Source organism: Peromyscus maniculatus, chromosome 3 (assembly GCF_049852395.1).
Source record: "Peromyscus maniculatus bairdii isolate BWxNUB_F1_BW_parent chromosome 3, HU_Pman_BW_mat_3.1, whole genome shotgun sequence".
Classification (NCBI taxonomy): domain Eukaryota; kingdom Metazoa; phylum Chordata; class Mammalia; order Rodentia; family Cricetidae; genus Peromyscus; species Peromyscus maniculatus.
This window is the reverse complement of record NC_134854.1, coordinates 20,509,396-20,523,079: the sequence shown is the minus strand read 5'-3', so window position 1 is coordinate 20,523,079 and position 13,684 is coordinate 20,509,396. Positions and strand designations below refer to the sequence as shown.

Genomic DNA, 13,684 nt, shown 5'->3' with positions numbered 1-13,684 from the left:
GAAAATACACGTAGAGTAGACCTGCATCGAGTGTCTCCAGTACATGGTGATGGTATATATTGTATAACATTGTCTTTCTTGGGATATCTTCCATCTCTACAACCTAAAAGTATTTACTCCCCCCTCCCCCACTCCCACACTTTAGCTCTTTCTATGATCAAAAACGACCAGCCAGGAAGTCAAAGTTGAAGCAATGATAGATAAGACATTGTACTCATTGGATCTTATTTTGAAATTGCCGTTGCACTTACCAATTGATAAAATTCCAAATATTTGAGTATCTATGAGACACCAGACACTGAATGTAGAGGCCAACAGAACTATTAGAGAACAGTAGCTCCTTTCCACATATTTATACTCTCATCTGCACAGATAGCCAGGATGCTCAAGCAAGATGATGAAAAGCCTGTCTACAAAATGATGCCAGTCTCATACTTCCTTATCCTAAAGTCCATTTCTCAGCTTTTTAATGGTTAATATTCCTGTATGCATACATGTGCATATGTGTCTATACATGTATATATTAATTACACATATGCATATATTAATAAATTCACACAGGCATAATGTATATGTTTGTGTGTGTGTCTGTGCCTATGTGTGTTTGTGTATCTCTGGGAAAATCTAGGTCCAGCCCCACCTGTATAGCACGGATAGATCTAAACTTGTCTCTTTCTGTTTATAAGACTTAAAGTTTCTCTGTCTGGGAATGAAAGTTGCCCACAGAGGAAATCATCCGGAGCTTGGCACACTCCTCGGCTCTCCTTTGCAGTAACTTAGGTGTGTGCCGCCCGCGGCGGAGGACTGGCTGTCCCCGGGTTCCCTCCACGCGGCAGGGCTGGCCGAGGCGGTGCTGCGCTGTGCGGAGGCCCTCCCGCGGGAGGCGCGGGCGTGGAGGGTGTGGGCCGTGGGCGGGGCGAGCCCCGCAGCCCGGGTGCTGGGAGCTGTCAGTGTCAGGCTCAGGAGAGAGGAAGTGATCGCTCCGGGAGGAGCGCGAGCCTAACCGCGCAGCGTGAGACAGCACATCCTGCCGGCGCGGGCCCGCCGCTCTTCGTCCTCCCGTGCCTCCTCCACCGCCCCAGTGAGCCTCCGCGGACAGCGTCCAGGTAAGCGGTGGGTGGGAGGTCGCGTCTCGGCTCAGCCCCTCGGTAGCCCTCCGTGGCCCTCCGCCCTGGTGGCATCCGCAGGACACCGGAGCAGCACGGGTGCGGTGACCGCTGCAGCCACCACTGGCCCCTTCCCCAGGCTCTTGCGTACTCTGGTGCCCCAGGCTGGAGCCCTCCAGCGGCAGCCCCGGCTGCAGCTCCCCAGGAGTGGAGAGGTGCGGGCAGAGAAGGAAGGGTCAAGGGTGTCCTCACCTTGTGGCCCACCTTGTACGCTGAGAGAGGCAAGCCAAGGTGCTCCGCCTTGGTCTTCTCTGGTGGGAGCAGAAGCCCTGCAGCTGTGCTGTCCGCACCTCTGTGGGCTACCACCAGCTAAAGGCCCCTGGGAAGAGAGAGCTGCAGAGTGAGGGAAAGGATGCTGTTTGATTACATTTCCGAGCTGTCTGCACAGCTCTTGGATGCTGTTGCTACCCGCCAAGTCGGAGGGGGCGAATGCACTTCCAACCGAGCTTTAATTAAACACTCATGCAAGATGCCAGTTTCTCTCTCTGCTGGATAAAAAAAAAAAAAAAAAAAAAAAAGTGTGGCTGGGTTGTGTTTTGGTAAACACCTTCGCGGCTGCCTGGCTCTCCTTCCCCCACTCCCACCCGGAATTGCTCTGGCCATATAAAGCTGTAAGTCGTCATCAGAGCAGGGATCCTGGCAGCCCTGGTAGGGAACTGAGTGTACCGGAGTCTCATGACATCTACCTCGGCTAAGGTTAATGGGAGGCTGAGGACGAGGAAAGGAAATCACTTAGGAAACCGGAGGATCTAGGAAAGGCAGAAAATGGACTAAACATACTGGCAGTCCTGGACTCCACCACACCTAAGGCAGGAACAAGTAGCCAGCCATTTTCTTGCTGGAGTTGTCTTTGGAATGAGCATTACAGACTTGCTTGATGCAGTTCAGAGTTGTGGAAGAATTGCTTCCAGACATTACAGACTAGCAGGAAGCTTAGCTAACAGTGAAGCATGACAGTAACTGCGTAAGATAGCCTCGGCTAATAGCATGGCGATGAGGAACTGTCCCCAGAATAATTTTGTGCAATTGTGGAAGTTATTGGGGGAAATGTGTTGATCAGTGTTAGAGTACTGGTAACTTTGATATGGGAACATCCAGTGCAAATTGCATCCTTGGGATCTCTTGAGAACTTGAGTAATACTTTCTCCGATTTTTATTTTATTTTATTCTTTTACAATGCCAAGCTTGTTCCTGAAGGTTAGCTATAGGGAAATGGAATTAACTATGTTGTTCTGACCATGATTCTTAGTGGAACAAAATCCAGCAGTTCTAGCACTAAGGCACAATGTTCTCTTCACTAGAACCAGCTCTTCAGGATGTGAGATCTGAGGATCCAGTGATTATGAGATAGTCCTTTAAAATCACCCAGCACAGTACAGGAGTAGCAGCCAGTGTACCTTTCCAACTGCCCAGCCTCTGGCACTATTTCTGGCCGAGAACATTTGTGCATCTCTGTCTGGTGTCAGAGTTCTGGCATCTCTGCACCTGCATGGATCTCTGGAATGCTGCAGCCTTTTGTGCACTGTCCTCCTGAGGCAGGCAAGGCTGGTTCGTGCCTTCTGCCCACTGCCTGCTCTGACCCCTCTGCTGTTGAATATATGCCATGGTTTGGTTCTCCGTTAAAAGCTTACTTGTATCTTTATGGAGAATTGTGGGTGGGGTTATGGGCAGAGAAGAAACTCAAGGCACAGGTTGAAAAGGGCAGAGTCAGTAAACTCCTGGTCTGCTGCACTTCGTTTCTGACGAGCTGCTGAGACAGTGGAAGAGCCTTTCTGCTATCATACTTTCTGTTTAAGAGGAGGCACTGTGAAATTTCCTCTAGCATTTGTCTTTCCTAAAAATATCAACCCCCCAGTCTGCATCTGCTGAACTTTGAGTCCAGTGTTGATCAAAAGGTTTGCAGGAAATCCACACATTCTGTGTGTTCAGACAGCTATGTAGGCCAATAGTGTAAAATGAACATCAAGATTTAATCCCAGGCTGGTCTCAGAGCAGGGCTTTAGCCTTCATTCTTAGGGACATCCCCTTCTTCCCTGTTTCTTTTTATCACTTAAAGAAGCACCAAATGAAGGAATCACAGACATCCATGGAAACTAAGTATCATTTCTTTCTGCTTTATTCGCCTCACACTGTGTTCACTAAACACTCCAAGGCTGATAAGAACGGGACTAAGATGTACTGAGTACTTTTTCAGGGATTCCATTTTAATATCTCCTCACTTGTAGTTTTAAAATAACCTCACAGGAAAACTTAATGACACAGGCATAGCTTATAGTCCTATTTTAAAGATTAAGAATTATGTCATGCAGATATCAAGTAAATTCCCAAAGGTTAATCAAGTTAAGCGGCTGGGGTTTCGCTCTAGAAGCCCAGACCTCCACCTGTAACCAACTTCCAGACTATGAAGCGATGCTGATTGCTTTAATTTCAGATACTGGGTAGTAGGCTTTTTTCTTGTTACTTCTTTTTGTCCCTTGTAGATGTAACTGTCTTATTAAAATAGAAACACAGAGCCAAATGCAGAGCCCAAGAGGTCAGAGCAGTAGCTAAGAGCTAAAAACGCTTTCCTACCCTTCCCTGCCACTGTCATCCTTTCCCTCAGAAAAAGACCTACTTCCTGTGTATCTGTCCTTTTATTGAATTTCTGTTCTGCCTTCTCATTGGTTGTAAACCCAACCACATGACCTCCTCATCACTGCCTGTCTATACAGACCTCCAGGTCTTCTATGGTTGGTATTGAGATTAAAGACATGTATCGCCATGCTGGCTGTATCCTTGAACACACAGAAATCTGTCTGTCATGTGATTGGGATTAAAGGTGTGGGTGACCACCACCTGGCTCTTGCTATGGCTTGCTATTAGCTCTGACCCCCAGGCAACTTTATTTATTAACATACAAATAAAATCACATGTCAGTACAGGTAAAATATCACCATATTTCCCCTTTTCTATTTTAATAAAAAGAAAAAAGGAAAAAAGTTATAGCTAATATAAGAAAAACTATATACAATAAGTACAATAACCATATATACAAACAATAAATATCTAAACAATGTCTAGTCCATTTGCATTTGACAAATTCAGAGAAAATAATTCCATTATCTATCCTATTTTGGTAAGTCCAAAATGTACTTGATTCACTTTCTATCCTAATTTATATTACTAACAGAACTATCTTATAATGTCTTTCAAATTTATACAATCCCTCAGTTGGATCCATGAGGTAGAGACCACTTAAACATGCAACTAAGTGATATAGAGGTCATGGTTACTAAATGGTGGAATTATGATTCAAACCAGGTCTAGCAGCTCTACTCCAGAATTCATCCATCTTGGTTATTACCCTATGATAACGATAACAATAACAGAAAGTAGAATATAACTGTCCTGGCAGACGACATCTTTCTTTCTTTCTTTTTTTTTTTTTTTTTTTTTTTTTTTTTTTTTTTTTTTTTTTTTTGCTTCGAGACAGAGTTTCTCTGTGCAGTTTTGGTGCCTGTTCTGGATCTCAGTTTGTAGACCAGGCTGGCCTCGAACTCACAGAGAACTCACAGAGCCACCTGGCTCTGCCTCCCGAGTGCTGGGATTAAAGGTGTGTACCACCATCACCCAGCAGAAGACATCTTTTAAGAAGAGACACTTGTGTTATCACATTAATGCACACCAACTATTTACAAGTTCTCAGAAAACCTTATGTAGGGAAGGGAAAGGCTGAAGTCCTGGAGTCAATCAGAGGAGGAACTTGCCTCCTAGGAAGAGATTTCACACACTTTTGACATTTGGCAAACCATCTTATAGCCTGGACTACAGCCTAGTGAGGGGCAGTAGGATGGCTGTTCAGTTATACATACCTCTTGCCTCTATTTAAACCAAAACTTCATAGCAGTACCTCAAAGACAAACTTGGGGGTCACCAGACCCCTTTATTTGTTCCTTTCCCCAAGGTGGCCATGATGAGCAAATCTCCTTTCTGTACTTTTCACTGTTACTTATCTCTTCAACCAGTGTGTCGGGGATAAGTGGGCTAGCAAAGCTTGTTGGGGCTGCCAAGGTCTACTTTTACCCTAAAACCTCCCCCGACAAATGTTTCCTCTTAGATTATCCTTGATGCCACAAGTGTAGCCATATTTTTTGTCACTCGATTGGTAACTGAGGATGATATCATAAACTCAAGCTCCATTTATTGACCCTTTAGAATAAAACATTGAATCCCCTCCCTCTTTAATAGAGGATTTCAAAGTTACACAAATTTCTGCTCCCTTGAACATAAATTCTTTGTATTAAAAATGTGTGACTTTTATATCGACTAGAAAATGTGAGATCATGTATTTGTTTGGGTACTTTGCTGGAACAATAAATAGATGGGTGTTTTAAGTATACCTCAGGTCCCCCCACCCATGCACATCCTGGGCTTGTGTTCTTTGCTTTACTTTGTAGGAAGGCTGGCACAAGAATGCTAGAGTGAATCTTGCCTTAATGTAAACTCTCCTGCCTATGTGCTAGTCTGGAAGAGATCCTGGGTGGGTACACAGTCTCCCTGATTCTATTATTATTATTATTATTATTATTATTATTATTATTATTATTGGTCACACTGGAAAGAATACACATGAAGTTTCGGGGTAGGCACTGAATCTTGTTGACATAATATTTTATGTCTATCTGCATAAATATTTTAAGGGAAATTAACATATTTTCAAATAAAATGAGGTTAAGAACCACTGGTTTTAAAGAAGGGGGACAGAAGTCACTGCTGAAATGTATCATGGCAAAAGCACTGTGCCAGGGCTAGCCAAGAAAAAACAATGTTCTTATGTGTCATCTTGCTGGCATTTCACCTAGAGCCCAGGTGTCAGAAATAGCTACATGAGCTCAGTCTGCAGCCAGGTGAAGCCTCCCGCAGTGGCCGTGGCTAGAGCAGTAGTCCATTCTTCTGAGTTACCTGGAGCAACAGTTGGAGCTTTATTACTGACACAGTGGTTCATCAAATCACTCCAATATCCCGGAAGGTAGATGCTCGTATCTTCTTACACAAACAAGGAGATGCTGGGAAAATCCTGCCACTAGTCCCAGGCCACATGAGGCCAACTAAGGAAGTGCTAGATTTCAAATACAGATTAGCCTAACTCCAAAGTCCTTTCATTCTGTTCCTATCACATCTATTTGTTTTGCTCTCCATGTGGGTTGCCAAAAGTATTATTCAATGTAACTTTTTATTCTGTCAGTACTCGGGCGTCCTTCAAGAACATGCTCACATGCTGAACATCTTATCAGAAAGAATACAAAATGTATACATTTCTCAGTGTGGCCTGTTCTCAATGATTGAAGATGAAGCCTCACTCGTGTGCCTCTCATGTGTCTCCAAGTCTCTTGTAGAAAAGCAAATGCACAATACCCTCACCTAACCGGGCTCAAAGACAATCTGCCCAGGCTAGCAGCAACTCAAGACTCTTTGTTGCAAAGATACATTTCCTTCCAGGTTTCCCATCTTCTGGGGCTTCCCTGCTACAGGGATAATGCTGAGACCTGGAACACTGGCTCTGCACCAAGTCCTAGGAGGCCTTGAACTCACCACACATCCTTAGTGCTCTGTCTGCAGCACACATCAACCCTGAAGTGATATTAGAGACATGGAGACATGGAGGGCAATAACCTCTTGCCTTCAAGATTCTGCTTAAGGCTTAACCTTCACACTGCGCTGTTTTCTTGTCCTCTTACAACACACCCCATTGTTTCATTTTGTGGTATAGAATAGCTAGTGCTAACAGTATGGCACGTGGATAAAGCATGACTGTTGTGGTTAAGGACATTCTTTGCACTGAAAGAGGCAGATCTGAGATACTTTAGCATGTGACTATGTCCTTAGCCAACAGACCAGCACAGCCACAGGTATCAGTGAACTTCATTATGATTTAACACAACGATTCCTAAAACAACAACAACAAAAATTAATTCTGTCACATTTTTGGTTGGCATCTAATGTTTTTCGTCATGGATTTTAATAATTACTATGAGGGGTCTGTGGATATCTCAGTGGGTAGGAATGTTTGCTGTGTAACCGTGAATACCTGAGTTCAAATCCCCAGAACCCATATAAAAAGGTGGATGTGGCGGCCGGTGCCTGTAAACCCAACACTGGAGGGCCTGGAGAAAGGAGTGTTCTTGAGAATTGCTACTAACCCAGCCGCAGGTTCAGCGAGAGCCCTTGTTTCAAGCGAATGAAGCAGAGATGAACAGTGAAGGGCAGCAAATGTCCTGACTTCTGTGTATGCATGGGTGTGTATACCTGTGGACACACATGCCAGCCATATGCCTCCACACCACATGAACATATATCACACACACACTCATGCAAGCAAAAGAAAAGAATTCAATTATAGTGAATGTAATTCTCAGAACATCATAAACTTTGACATTTAAAGATAAAAAAATGACACTTGCATGAATTCAATTAATATATAAATGCTATAATAACTATGTAGAGGGTTCCTTTAGCAAAGGGATGTTTTTATAGCATGTGGTCAAAACTCACTAAAAATTGAACCTCCCTTCTTCCTCCCTCCATCTTTCCCTCCCTTCCTTCTATGTGTGTATGCGTATTTTCCTTCCTTCCTTCCTTCCTTCCTTCCTTCCTTCCTTCCTTCCTTCCTTCCTTCCTTCCTTCCTTTCTCTTTCCCTCCCTCCCTTCCTTCTTGTACTTTTTATTTTCTCCAGTAGTGTGAGAGAAATGCCTTTATAAATGGAGACGAGACTGGAGTCTCCACTGGGGCACATTCTCTGGCAGACCAGCTTTAGGACAGCAGACAGACAGAAGTTGCAGGTCTAGAAATGAATGTCATTAGCTCCTCCCTTCATGCTTCTTCTGGACAGACTCTGTGTGGCTAGGTACTCTATGCTGTGGTGCAGTTTCTGGAACCAGGCCCCTTTTCCTTTATGGTTATATTAGAGAAGAGGGGGGCAGGAAGGAATGCACAGTGGACAGGGCCATCTCTAGTTTTCAGAGAAAGGTGACTGTGTGGATAGCTCCTCCTTCTGCTTAAAGACTTTCAGTAAGAAAAAAACAAAAGCCATTTTGGTGTGTTTTCAGACTGGTGGTCCTTAGCTAAGAGATCCTAGGATCCTTAGCTAAGGGAAGTTCAGTGATCCTTGGAACACTGGGCCATGTCTGGACAATTTTATCACCCTAGGCAAGGAGTCTGCAACTGACAGCTGTGGGGAAAAGTATGGGCAGCTGGTGGACAAGGCAGACCCCAGATCACTTCCTAAAATGTAGCACCCATTGTGAGTCTAGTCCTGGTGTGCATTTGGGCCTGGCAATGCCTAGGATTTTGGAAGCCTTTCTTCCCTAAATTGTGATCATATGACACATCTCTGCTGTGACAAGGGGAGTCTTGGGGGCTTTCTCTTCCAGAAACAGCAGACTGAATGGATTGGGGCCCATGTTTTCCTCTGTGAAGCCCTTAAATTAATTCTTTTGAGATAGAGAGATAGAAACAGACAAAGCTAGACAGACATATAGAGAATATGTATTGGCATGATGTACATGTATGTCCTGTATGGTATGCAGGTGTGCTTATATGTGGGCACATGTGTGGAGGCTAAAGGCCAGTGTTACTGGGCATCTTCTTCAGTCTCCTCATGCCTCTGTTTTTGGAGTCAGGGTATCTCACTGAACTTGGAGCTCACTCAGTCACCCTCCTGTCTCTGTCTCCCTGGGTTTGCACAACCATGCTGAACTTTTTAGGTAGTTGCCAGGGTTCTTCATGTGTGCACAGCCAGGACTTTACCAACTAGCCCCTCTTAGACCACATTTTTGGATCTGGTTTTCCATTTGACACTCTTTACTGGGCAGTTCAGTGCTATGATTCAAGGCTAATGTGATGGGAAAAAAACTTTGACTTATTATTCGACTTATATTTTATTACGATGCCCAATGTGAAGCCACAATAATGAGTCTATTTGAAATGGTGCTATTGAATAAATGGTGACAAAACACTTAATTTCACTTGTCTACCAACAGTTTTCTTTGCAGAATGTAAGCTAGAGTGTCTTCTCCATTTGGCCTGAATTTGTACCTATTTCTTTGTTGGACAAGATGTAGATTTCACCAATTGTATTAGGCTATGGTCTTCCCTTAGAATGCTGTTAAGGTTTCACAGTGCACTGTATGGAAGTGTTTACATATTTATCAAGCTTTTGAATGTTAAAAATGTGTGAGAGTGCAGATGACCTGAGAGCCTAGTCTCAGAACAGAATTGTGGAATGTCTGTAGTTGGAGGGTTGGGTCACTAAAAGGGAAACCGGCCCAGGGGGACTACGCACTTAGACACTGTCCTCCTTTCAAATGACCTGCCTCTCCTGTTACACTGTCCACCTGACTAGTATCAAAATAGCAAGGGGTTGTGGGAAATGGTATGTATGTTGTGGAAGAAGAATAACAAAACCTTTCTCTGCTCACTTCCTTTATAAGTGTGGCTTTGTTCACTCTTGGAAAGGTATAGGTTACTCCCACTGGGAAAGAGGATCCTCCCTATTTGAATGCCTCAGGCCCAGAGGAAAGTAGGAATCTGTTCACCTCAGTTGAAATGTCAAGCTAGATCTGTACATGTAAATATACACCACCTAGGGACAGTGTAAGGGGAGGGTTTGGCCTTACATGTTTCCTTGCTCCCTCTTTCAAACTTTTTAATATTTTCAATCCTGCTGAAAAGCAATCATCACCTCAGACAAGGGTGAAATCCTATATCTCATGTCACTCAATATAAAAGGGAACTGTGCTCAGTTTCCTTGAAGTTTTCTAAAATAAATATGAATAACTACCCATGAGATCCAACAAATTAGAGATTTTTGTTTAAAGTGAGGAAGAAAACATTTGTGGATGAGAAGAAAATACTCTTTCCCAGTGTCTTCTTTCTTTGCTGCATTCTGTTCAGGCTGGGTCATGTACTTCAGGAACATTAGCAGGGTTTACTTTGTAGGATGGGTGAGGACACTGGGTACATCTGGTCAACCTCATGATTCCTTTCTGGAACACTGGACAGGTAAATGTGAGCAGCATGTGAAGAGTGTTTTATCAGCTCTTTTAAGAAAAACACAAAACCAAAGCTGCTTTAAACTGGTTTCACAAACTCGGACGTTAGTAAAAACTGAGAATATGACCACCCCATGATACAGTTAAGGGGAAGGTTTTTATTATAGATATGAGAGGGAGAGGGAGAGGGAGAGGGAGAGAGAGAGAGAGAGAGAGAGAGAGAGAGAGAGAGAGAGAGAGAGAGAACATCCAGAAGCATCTGGAAGAGATCAGAGATGAGAGAGAAAGTAGAAGACTGAACATGACCATGACCATCAGACTGGATATGGCCAGGGCTGTCGTGAGAGAGGGGAGAATAACAGGGGACAGAGAAAAACAAAAATATAGTGAGAAAATCAGGAGCAGAGCACAGAGAAAGAGTAAGCAAACACATTGAGAATAGCAGGGTTATACACAAATGAATAGCTGGGGGTAGGGAAGGCTATGAGTTGGAGATAGTTTAGGGTGAGGAGGAGATGAGAAGGACTAGGATGCTAGCATGGGCTTTGAAATGTGTAACAGGTATTTGTGATACTGAGGAAGTCTGGAGGCCAGCATGAGCTTTGATACACTGATAGGTACCACAGGTATCCATATGTCCCTTCTGCCAGAGGTAAGGGAAATGACTCCTTTTGGTAGGTGGAATCAGTTTCACAAGTTCCTGAGGAATTCTGGCTTTTCTCTAACGACCAGAAATTCTCCCATAGCCCAGGTTGAGCTCATTTCTGGATATTTGGACTACTTTTAGGGGTTTGGGGAATTGGAATTTCCTTTGGACCCAGGAATAAGGACTTGGTGCTTTCTTATATTTACACCTTCTTCACGGGACACTCCACAGCCAGAGGCAGAAGAAGTATCCTTGGCAGTTTCTAACACTAACTCAAGGAATATGAGAGTAACCAGAATCTTGGCTCACTGGGATGGAGTTGGGCCATGGGCTGCAATGATCAGGTCAGGCTGTATGATAATACAGGAAGAAACATTTCCCATTCTTCAACAGAGCAATAGTGTTCCATGTGCACTGTGGGTCAGCAAGGACCCTGCCCATCGTATGCACTGCAAACCCCAAACTTGGAGGCTTCATCTTGAACCATCCTCCTGTCACTGCACCAACATTGCACACAGGATGGACACTTCGTTTGTCAAGTGACCCATGACAAGCTTTTTTGGCTTGCATTTCATTGGCAAAAATCAGTCACATAGTCTCACCTTCTTTCAGTGGCTCCTTGAATGTTGTATGGGAAAGGAACTGGAATTTTTGCAACTAACAACAACAGTAACAAAACACACCAGACACAACAACAACAAAAGACACCAGAAGGGAGAAGGGTTTGCATAAGAGCTGCCTATGCTGATGATAACCATTCTCTAGACAGTAACTCTAAAGGCGTCATCCCACTCTGGTAGCACCTGAAAGAATGCCTGTTCTTGTTTGAGAATATTAAATGCATAGGAATTATTATTAGCATCATGATGAAAGTAGGTTTTCAGAGGACTGAGCTTCCATATCTGGATTTTTATTGATAATTAATAAAAATGTGTGTAATTTTAAAAATTAGCTTTTTTAGTAATTTTTCAATTTTGGTCAAGAATATAAATTTAGGACTTAGAGTGTGCCCTCTATGAGCAACACTCACTTCTCTGAACATTCCCTCCTTTGAATTTGACAGCTGAGCAAATTTCAGTTTTATTGTAGAAAAACCATTTCTATTGATGTTTTAATCCTCATTCTCCTCTTTTTTCTTAAGTTTCATGTGATGTAAGAAGAAAAACACCAAGTATTCATGACTAAGAGGGAACGGATTAACATGACTAGGAACTCATATTCAAGTTCTAATCTGGCTATTTACTATACATTCGAGTTTCTCTATCTGCCTGTACCCCATTTTCTTCATCTATAAACAGAATTAATAATAAGAATATCCACTTCCTAGTGCCATGACAAAACTTGAAAGAATAAATCTCAGTTAAGTTGTCATTTCTTAAAGAGTTAATTTTTCATTTTGTTATTTTGGTGTGTTGAATATTCTAGGGATAAAGAAAGTAACTCATTGGGCATTTGGGCCTCAACTGAACAGGTGCTTAATAATTCTTGACATTGGGTGTTTTTAGGGGAAAGGGGCTTATGTATCCCAAGCTGGACTCTAATTAAAAATGTAGCTAAGGATGACCTTGCACTTCTTAACCTCCTGCATCCACCTCTTAAGTGCATCATTACCCTCAGTTTTGCTATTATACTAGATGTACTGGACAATCACTCTACCAGCTGAGTTACATCCCTAGTCTGAATCCTAGTCCTTCTGACTGAGGATCATGGAGTCTATGTTCCGTCTGTGCCTGAGTAGTGCTTAGTCAAGGCAGATAGACCAGAAGAGTGTGACTGACAGTCACTCACCACTTGTTGGGCTTGTGAGGTGACCTTAGGTCAGAGATCTTGAGACTATTAGTCTGGCATCTATACTAGCCTGGTAATTCAAGTCTGTTGAGGTCATGTTAAAATAAAACAGGGTACAAACTCATGATTGAATCATGGAGACATTCCACTTGTGGGTTTCAGAAGGTGGGCAAGTCCACATGCTTGCCATCACCATCACAGGCAATGGCTGACAACTGAGAGTCTGGGTAGGATGGAGGGAGGGCTGGCTGGTTCATCTGGGATGGTCACACACTGTGTCCCCAGTCTCCTCCTGGAACTTCCCCCTCTTTCTCATGCCTCTTTCACTATTGCTTTCCTTTTTTGTTTTTCTTGCTTGTTTTTGAGACAGGGTTTCATGTTGCCTCAGCTGCCTTTGGATTTCTGATTCTCCAGCTATCTCCCTAGTGCTAGGATTACAGCTCTGTGCCATCACCATGAGCTCCACACCAGTTCTTCAGTGCAAGATGGGAGGAGTTTGAGGGGAGCAGCACTAAGTTTGTGGGCTGCACCCTAGCAAAAGACTACACCCACCCAGGGAGTTCATCTTGGCAAGCAGGTGTGAGGATGCTTATCAATTGTGACTCAGAGTCAACATCATGGAGATGCTTTGCCTTCAGCTATTTATGAAGTGGACTAGGCTACCTGTGAGGAAGGAGTTCCTAGTTCTAGAGCATTTCAGGTGTCCCCTCCAGTGAGGACTTGCTGGTGACAGGTCAGACTACTATTTGGTAACTGCTAAGTTATTTTTTTCTCCCAATTTAAGAATCTATAACTCTATATACTAGCTACCCTTGCACTGGTCAGATCCTGCTGTTGAGAGGGGAGCAAACCTAAGCATGGGGCCTGGTGCCAAACTGAAGCATTAAATGCAATGATCTACATCTACATCTTTCTCCCTCTTACTGTTCAGGTTACAACATTCATTCATTGGTTTATTCAACAAGCACTCATTTAATTCCTAGCAACCATTAGAATGGCATAGAAGCATCAGGTGCAGCTGACAAAAGGTTAACAGTTTGTAGCAGCCATTAAT

At 43.5% G+C, this 13,684-nt stretch overlaps 1 protein-coding gene across 6 annotated transcripts in view; it reads left to right on the top strand.

Moving 5' to 3' along the window:
* The first annotated feature begins 872 nt into the window (after window positions 1-872).
* Dync1i1 (dynein cytoplasmic 1 intermediate chain 1) overlaps window positions 873-13,684 on the top strand; it is a 309,676-nt gene continuing 296,864 nt past the window's right edge. Inside the window, exon 1 of one of the 6 annotated variants that reach the window (XM_006986876.4) lies at window positions 873-1,106. The gene's annotated coding sequence lies outside the window, so the exon portion shown is untranslated. The remainder of the gene's footprint in view (window positions 1,107-13,684) is intronic. The other 5 variants (XM_006986878.4, XM_006986877.4, XM_016005427.3 and 2 more) reach the window with 5 other exon arrangements.